Here is a 7498-nt window from a genome sequence, read left to right as displayed (position 1 = left end):
GACCGCCACAAGGCGACCGCCACAAGGCGACCGCCACCGGCCCCAAGCGCCAGCCCCGACCGCCACCCCCCGACCGCCACAAGGCGACCGCCACAAGGCGACCGCCACCGGCCCCAAGCGCCAGCCCCGACCGCCACCCCCCGACCGCCACAAGGCGACCGCCACAAGGCGACCGCCACAAGGCGACCGCCACAAGGCGACCGCCACAAGGCGACCGCCACTGGCCCCAAGCGCCAGCCCCGACCGCCACCCCCCGACCGCCACAAGGCGACCGCCACAAGGCGACCGCCACAAGGCGACCGCCACAAGGCGACCGCCACAAGGCGACCGCCACTGGCCCCAAGCGCCAGCCCCGACCGCCACCCCCCGACCGCCACAAGGCGACCGCCACAAGGCGACCGCCACCGGCCCCAAGCGCCAGCCCCGACCGCCACCCCCCGACCGCCACAAGGCGACCGCCACAAGGCGACCGCCACAAGGCGACCGCCACAAGGCGACCGCCACAAGGCGACCGCCACTGGCCCCAAGCGCCAGCCCCGACCGCCACCCCCCGACCGCCACAAGGCGACCGCCACAAGGCGACCGCCACAAGGCGACCGCCACAAGGCGACCGCCACAAGGCGACCGCCACTGGCCCCAAGCGCCAGCCCCGACCGCCACCCCCCGACCGCCACAAGGCGACCGCCACAAGGCGACCGCCACCGGCCCCAAGCGCCAGCCCCGACCGCCACCCCCCGACCGCCACAAGGCGACCGCCACAAGGCGTTAGTGGCCGCGCCCGGTACTTTACTGGACCCTATTTGGCCCGCGGACCGGCCGGCGTCGCTTCCTTGAATGCTTAGCCGCCTTTCGAGCTGCCATGCCGGGCTTGAGTTAGTGGTTTGCGCCCGGTACTTTACTGGACCCTATTTGGCCCGCGGACCGGCCGGCGTCGCTTCCTTGAATGCTTAGCCGCCTTTCGAGCTGCCATGCCGGGCTTGAGTTAGTGGTTTGCGCCCGGTACTCTACGTTAAAAGTCAGGCGGAACGGCTCTGAAGCTCCAGACGGTGCTTCCTTGAATGCTTAGCCGCCTTTCGAGCTGCCATGCCGGGCTTGAGTTAGTGGTTTGCGCCCGGTACTCTACGTTAAAAGTCAGGCGGAACGGCTCTGAAGCTCCAGACGGTGCTTCCTTGAATGCTTAGCCGCCTTTCGAGCTGCCATGCCGGGCTTGAGTTAGTGGTTTGCGCCCGGTACTCTACGTTAAAAGTCAGGCGGAACGGCTCTGAAGCTCCAGACGGTGCTTCCTTGAATGCTTAGCCGCCTTTCGAGCTGCCATGCCGGGCTTGAGTTAGTGGTTTGCGCCCGGTACTCTACGTTAAAAGTCAGGCGGAACGGCTCTGAAGCTCCAGACGGTGCTTCCTTGAATGCTTAGCCGCCTTTCGAGCTGCCATGCCGGGCTTGAGTTAGTGGTTTGCGCCCGGTACTCTACGTTAAAAGTCAGGCGGAACGGCTCTGAAGCTCCAGACGGTGCTTCCTTGAATGCTTAGCCGCCTTTCGAGCTGCCATGCCGGGCTTGAGTTAGTGGTTTGCGCCCGGTACTCTACGTTAAAAGTCAGGCGGAACGGCTCTGAAGCTCCAGACGGTGCTTCCTTGAATGCTTAGCCGCCTTTCGAGCTGCCATGCCGGGCTTGAGTTAGTGGTTTGCGCCCGGTACTCTACGTTAAAAGTCAGGCGGAACGGCTCTGAAGCTCCAGACGGTGCTTCCTTGAATGCTTAGCCGCCTTTCGAGCTGCCATGCCGGGCTTGAGTTAGTGGTTTGCGCCCGGTACTCTACGTTAAAAGTCAGGCGGAACGGCTCTGAAGCTCCAGACGGTGCTTCCTTGAATGCTTAGCCGCCTTTCGAGCTGCCATGCCGGGCTTGAGTTAGTGGTTTGCGCCCGGTACTCTACGTTAAAAGTCAGGCGGAACGGCTCTGAAGCTCCAGACGGTGCTTCCTTGAATGCTTAGCCGCCTTTCGAGCTGCCATGCCGGGCTTGAGTTAGTGGTTTGCGCCCGGTACTCTACGTTAAAAGTCAGGCGGAACGGCTCTGAAGCTCCAGACGGTGCTTCCTTGAATGCTTAGCCGCCTTTCGAGCTGCCATGCCGGGCTTGAGTTAGTGGTTTGCGCCCGGTACTCTACGTTAAAAGTCAGGCGGAACGGCTCTGAAGCTCCAGACGGTGCTTCCTTGAATGCTTAGCCGCCTTTCGAGCTGCCATGCCGGGCTTGAGTTAGTGGTTTGCGCCCGGTACTCTACGTTAAAAGTCAGGCGGAACGGCTCTGAAGCTCCAGACGGTGCTTCCTTGAATGCTTAGCCGCCTTTCGAGCTGCCATGCCGGGCTTGAGTTAGTGGTTTGCGCCCGGTACTCTACGTTAAAAGTCAGGCGGAACGGCTCTGAAGCTCCAGACGGTGCTTCCTTGAATGCTTAGCCGCCTTTCGAGCTGCCATGCCGGGCTTGAGTTAGTGGTTTGCGCCCGGTACTCTACGTTAAAAGTCAGGCGGAACGGCTCTGAAGCTCCAGACGGTGCTTCCTTGAATGCTTAGCCGCCTTTCGAGCTGCCATGCCGGGCTTGAGTTAGTGGTTTGCGCCCGGTACTCTACGTTAAAAGTCAGGCGGAACGGCTCTGAAGCTCCAGACGGTGCTTCCTTGAATGCTTAGCCGCCTTTCGAGCTGCCATGCCGGGCTTGAGTTAGTGGTTTGCGCCCGGTACTCTACGTTAAAAGTCAGGCGGAACGGCTCTGAAGCTCCAGACGGTGCTTCCTTGAATGCTTAGCCGCCTTTCGAGCTGCCATGCCGGGCTTGAGTTAGTGGTTTGCGCCCGGTACTCTACGTTAAAAGTCAGGCGGAACGGCTCTGAAGCTCCAGACGGTGCTTCCTTGAATGCTTAGCCGCCTTTCGAGCTGCCATGCCGGGCTTGAGTTAGTGGTTTGCGCCCGGTACTCTACGTTAAAAGTCAGGCGGAACGGCTCTGAAGCTCCAGACGGTGCTTCCTTGAATGCTTAGCCGCCTTTCGAGCTGCCATGCCGGGCTTGAGTTAGTGGTTTGCGCCCGGTACTCTACGTTAAAAGTCAGGCGGAACGGCTCTGAAGCTCCAGACGGTGCTTCCTTGAATGCTTAGCCGCCTTTCGAGCTGCCATGCCGGGCTTGAGTTAGTGGTTTGCGCCCGGTACTCTACGTTAAAAGTCAGGCGGAACGGCCCCAAAAAAGCTCCATGATTGGTCAATAATGCTTAGCCGCCTCCCTGGAAGCCTAATCGGGCATAAAAAGCTAGGCGGAACGGCCCCAAAGCTCCACACGGAAGTCCCAAAAAAGCTCCATGATTGGTCAATAATGCTTAGCCGCCTCCCTGGAAGCCTAATCGGGCATAAAAAGCTAGGCGGAACGGCCCCAAAGCTCCACACGGAAGTCCCAAAAAAGCTCCATGATTGGTCAATAATGCTTAGCCGCCTCCCTGGAAGCCTAATCGGGCATAAAAAGCTAGGCGGAACGGCCCCAAAGCTCCACACGGAAGTCCCAAAAAAGCTCCATGATTGGTCAATAATGCTTAGCCGCCTCCCTGGAAGCCTAATCGGGCATAAAAAGCTAGGCGGAACGGCCCCAAAGCTCCACACGGAAGTCCCAAAAAAGCTCCATGATTGGTCAATAATGCTTAGCCGCCTCCCTGGAAGCCTAATCGGGCATAAAAAGCTAGGCGGAACGGCCCCAAAGCTCCACACGGAAGTCCCAAAAAAGCTCCATGATTGGTCAATAATGCTTAGCCGCCTCCCTGGAAGCCTAATCGGGCATAAAAAGCTAGGCGGAACGGCCCCAAAGCTCCACACGGAAGTCCCAAAAAAGCTCCATGATTGGTCAATAATGCTTAGCCGCCTCCCTGGAAGCCTAATCGGGCATAAAAAGTTAGGCGGAACGGCCCCAAAGCTCCACACGGAAGTCCCAAAAAAGCTCCATGATTGGTCAATAATGCTTAGCCGCCTCCCTGGAAGCCTAATCGGGCATAAAAAGCTAGGCGGAACGGCCCCAAAGCTCCACACGGAAGTCCCAAAAAAGCTCCATGATTGGTCAATAATGCTTAGCCGCCTCCCTGGAAGCCTAATCGGGCATAAAAAGTTAGGCGGAACGGCTCCAAAGCTCCACACGGAAGTCCCAAAAAAGCTCCATGATTGGTCAATAATGCTTAGCCGCCTCCCTGGAAGCCTAATCGGGCATAAAAAGTTAGGCGGAACGGCCCCAAAGCTCCACACGGAAGTCCCAAAAAAGCTCCATGATTGGTCAATAATGCTTAGCCGCCTCCCTGGAAGCCTAATCGGGCATAAAAAGTTAGGCGGAACGGCCCCAAAGCTCCACACGGAAGTCCGAAAAAAGCTCAAAAATTTTCTAAGTGCCAACGGCTCATTCGCCGTAATGTGTCCGCTCCGCGCTGGTTCCCCGGTCGGCCGCGAATAGCGCAAAATCAGCCTCACGGAAGTTCGAAAAAAGCTCAAAAATTTTCTAAGTGCCAACGGCTCATTCGCCGTAATGTGTCCGCTCCGCGCTGGTTCCCCGGTCGGCCGCGAATAGCGCAAAATCAGCCTCACGGAAGTTCGAAAAAAGCTCAAAAATTTTCTAAGTGCCAACGGCTCATTCGCCGTAATGTGTCCGCTCCGCGCTGGTTCCCCGGTCGGCCGCGAATAGCGCAAAATCAGCCTCACGGAAGTTCGAAAAAAGCTCAAAAATTTTCTAAGTGCCAACGGCTCATTCGCCGTAATGTGTCCGCTCCGCGCTGGTTCCCCGGTCGGCCGCGAATAGCGCAAAAATCAGCCTAAGTGCAGTACCAACCTTGGCGTGTTGGTGCGCCAGAGTACGATGAGTTGGTCCCCCTAGTCACTGTACTCATTACCTTTACCCCCTAATCGCAAAATATAGTCAGAACGTATATGCAGAAGACTATTTTTTTCTTTTTTAAAATTTTCTAAGTGCCAGCGGATGCTGGCACACGAACTGTCCGAGCTACGACGGTTCTCCGGTCGGACAGCGAGGGTGAAAAAGCGGTCCTAAAATCACCGAGGGCTGCCGCACAAGTTGTCCGAGTGGCGACGGTTCCCCGGTCGGCCACGAATGTCGAAAATTCGGCCTCTCCACCACGGAGGTCGGTGAGAATTTCAGAATATTTTCCAAGTGCCAACGGCTCTTGCGCCGTAAAGTGTCCGCTTTGCCTGGTTCCCTCGGTCGGCCACAAATAGCGAAAAATCAGCCTCTCCTTCTGGAGCTCGCCTAAGTGCCAACGGCTCTTGCGCCGTAATGTGTCCGCTTTGTCTGGTTCCCTCGGTCGGCCACAAACGGCGAAAAATCAGCCTCTCCTTCTGGAGCTCGTGCCAACTTTGGCGAATATTTTCTAAGTGCCAACGGCTCTTGCGCCGTAATGTGTCCGCTTTGCCTGGTTCCCTCGGTCGGCCACAAATAGCGAAAAAATCAGCCTCTCCTTCTGGAGCTCGCCTAAGTGCCAACGGCTCTTGCGCCGTAATGTGTCCGCTTTGCCTGGTTCCCTCGGTCGGCCACAAACGGCGAAAAATCAGCCTCTCATTCTGGAGCTCGTGCCAACTTTGGCGAATATTTTCTAAGTGCCAACGGCTCTTGCGCCGTAATGTGTCCGCTTTGCCTGGTTCCCTCGGTCGGCCACAAATAGCGAAAAAATCAGCCTCTCCTTCTGGAGCTCGCCTAAGTGCCAACGGCTCTTGCGCCGTAATGTGTCCGCTTTGTCTGGTTCCCTCGGTCGGCCACAAACGGCGAAAAATCAGCCTCTCATTCTGGAGCTCGTGCCAACTTTGGCGAATATTTTCTAAGTGCCAACGGCTCTTGCGCCGTAATGTGTCCGCTTTGCCTGGTTCCCTCGGTCGGCCACAAATAGCGAAAAAATCAGCCTCTCCTTCTGGAGCTCGCCTAAGTGCCAACGGCTCTTGCGCCGTAATGTGTCCGCTTTGCCTGGTTCCCTCGGTCGGCCACAAACGGCGAAAAATCAGCCTCTCATTCTGGAGCTCGTGCCAACTTTGGCGAATATTTTCTAAGTGCCAACGGCTCTTGCGCCGTAATGTGTCCGCTTTGCCTGGTTCCCTCGGTCGGCCACGAACGGCGAAAAATCAGCCTCTCCTTCTGGAGCTCGCCTAAGTGCCAACGGCTCTTGCGCCGTAATGTGTCCGCTTTGCCTGGTTCCCTCGGTCGGCCACAAATAGCGAAAAATCAGCCTCTCCTTCTGGAGCTCGTGCCAACTTTGGCGAATATTTTCTAAGTGCCAACGGCTCTTGCGCCGTAATGTGTCCGCTTTGCCTGGTTCCCTCGGTCGGCCACAAATAGCGAAAAACCAGCCTCTCCTTCTGGAGCTCGCCTAAGTGCCAACGGCTCTTGCGCCGTAATGTGTCCGCTTTGCCTGGTTCCCTCGGTCGGCCACAAACGGCGAAAAATCAGCCTCTCCTTCTGGAGCTCGCCTAAGTGCCAACGGCTCTTGCGCCGTAAAGTGTCCGCTTTGCCTGGTTCCCTCGGTCGGCCACAAATAGCGAAAAAATCAGCCTCTCCTTCTGGAGCTCGCCTAAGTGCCAACGGCTCTTGCGCCGTAATGTGTCCGCTTTGCCTGGTTCCCTCGGTCGGCCACAAACGGCGAAAAATCAGCCTCTCATTCTGGAGCTCGTGCCAACTTTGGCGAATATTTTCTAAGTGCCAACGGCTCTTGCGCCGTAATGTGTCCGCTTTGCCTGGTTCCCTCGGTCGGCCACGAACGGCGAAAAATCAGCCTCTCCTTCTGGAGCTCGCCTAAGTGCCAACGGCTCTTGCGCCGTAATGTGTCCGCTTTGCCTGGTTCCCTCGGTCGGCCACAAATAGCGAAAAATCAGCCTCTCCTTCTGGAGCTCGTGCCAACTTTGGCGAATATTTTCTAAGTGCCAACGGCTCTTGCGCCGTAATGTGTCCGCTTTGCCTGGTTCCCTCGGTCGGCCACAAATAGCGAAAAACCAGCCTCTCCTTCTGGAGCTCGCCTAAGTGCCAACGGCTCTTGCGCCGTAATGTGTCCGCTTTGCCTGGTTCCCTCGGTCGGCCACAAACGGCGAAAAATCAGCCTCTCCTTCTGGAGCTCGCCTAAGTGCCAACGGCTCTTGCGCCGTAAAGTGTCCGCTTTGCCTGGTTCCCTCGGTCGGCCACAAATAGCGAAAAAATCAGCCTCTCCTTCTGGAGCTCGCCTAAGTGCCAACGGCTCTTGCGCCGTAATGTGTCCGCTTTGTCTGGTTCCCTCGGTCGGCCACAAACGGCGAAAAATCAGCCTCTCATTCTGGAGCTCGTGCCAACTTTGGCGAATATTTTCTAAGTGCCAACGGCTCTTGCGCCGTAATGTGTCCGCTTTGCCTGGTTCCCTCGGTCGGCCACAAATAGCGAAAAAATCAGCCTCTCCTTCTGGAGCTCGCCTAAGTGCCAACGGCTCTTGCGCCGTAATGTGTCCGCTTTGTCTGGTTCCCTCGGT

Source organism: Syngnathus typhle, unplaced genomic scaffold (genome assembly GCF_033458585.1).
Source record: "Syngnathus typhle isolate RoL2023-S1 ecotype Sweden unplaced genomic scaffold, RoL_Styp_1.0 HiC_scaffold_159, whole genome shotgun sequence".
Lineage (NCBI taxonomy): Eukaryota > Metazoa > Chordata > Actinopteri > Syngnathiformes > Syngnathidae > Syngnathus > Syngnathus typhle.
This window is presented reverse-complemented; position numbering follows the sequence as displayed.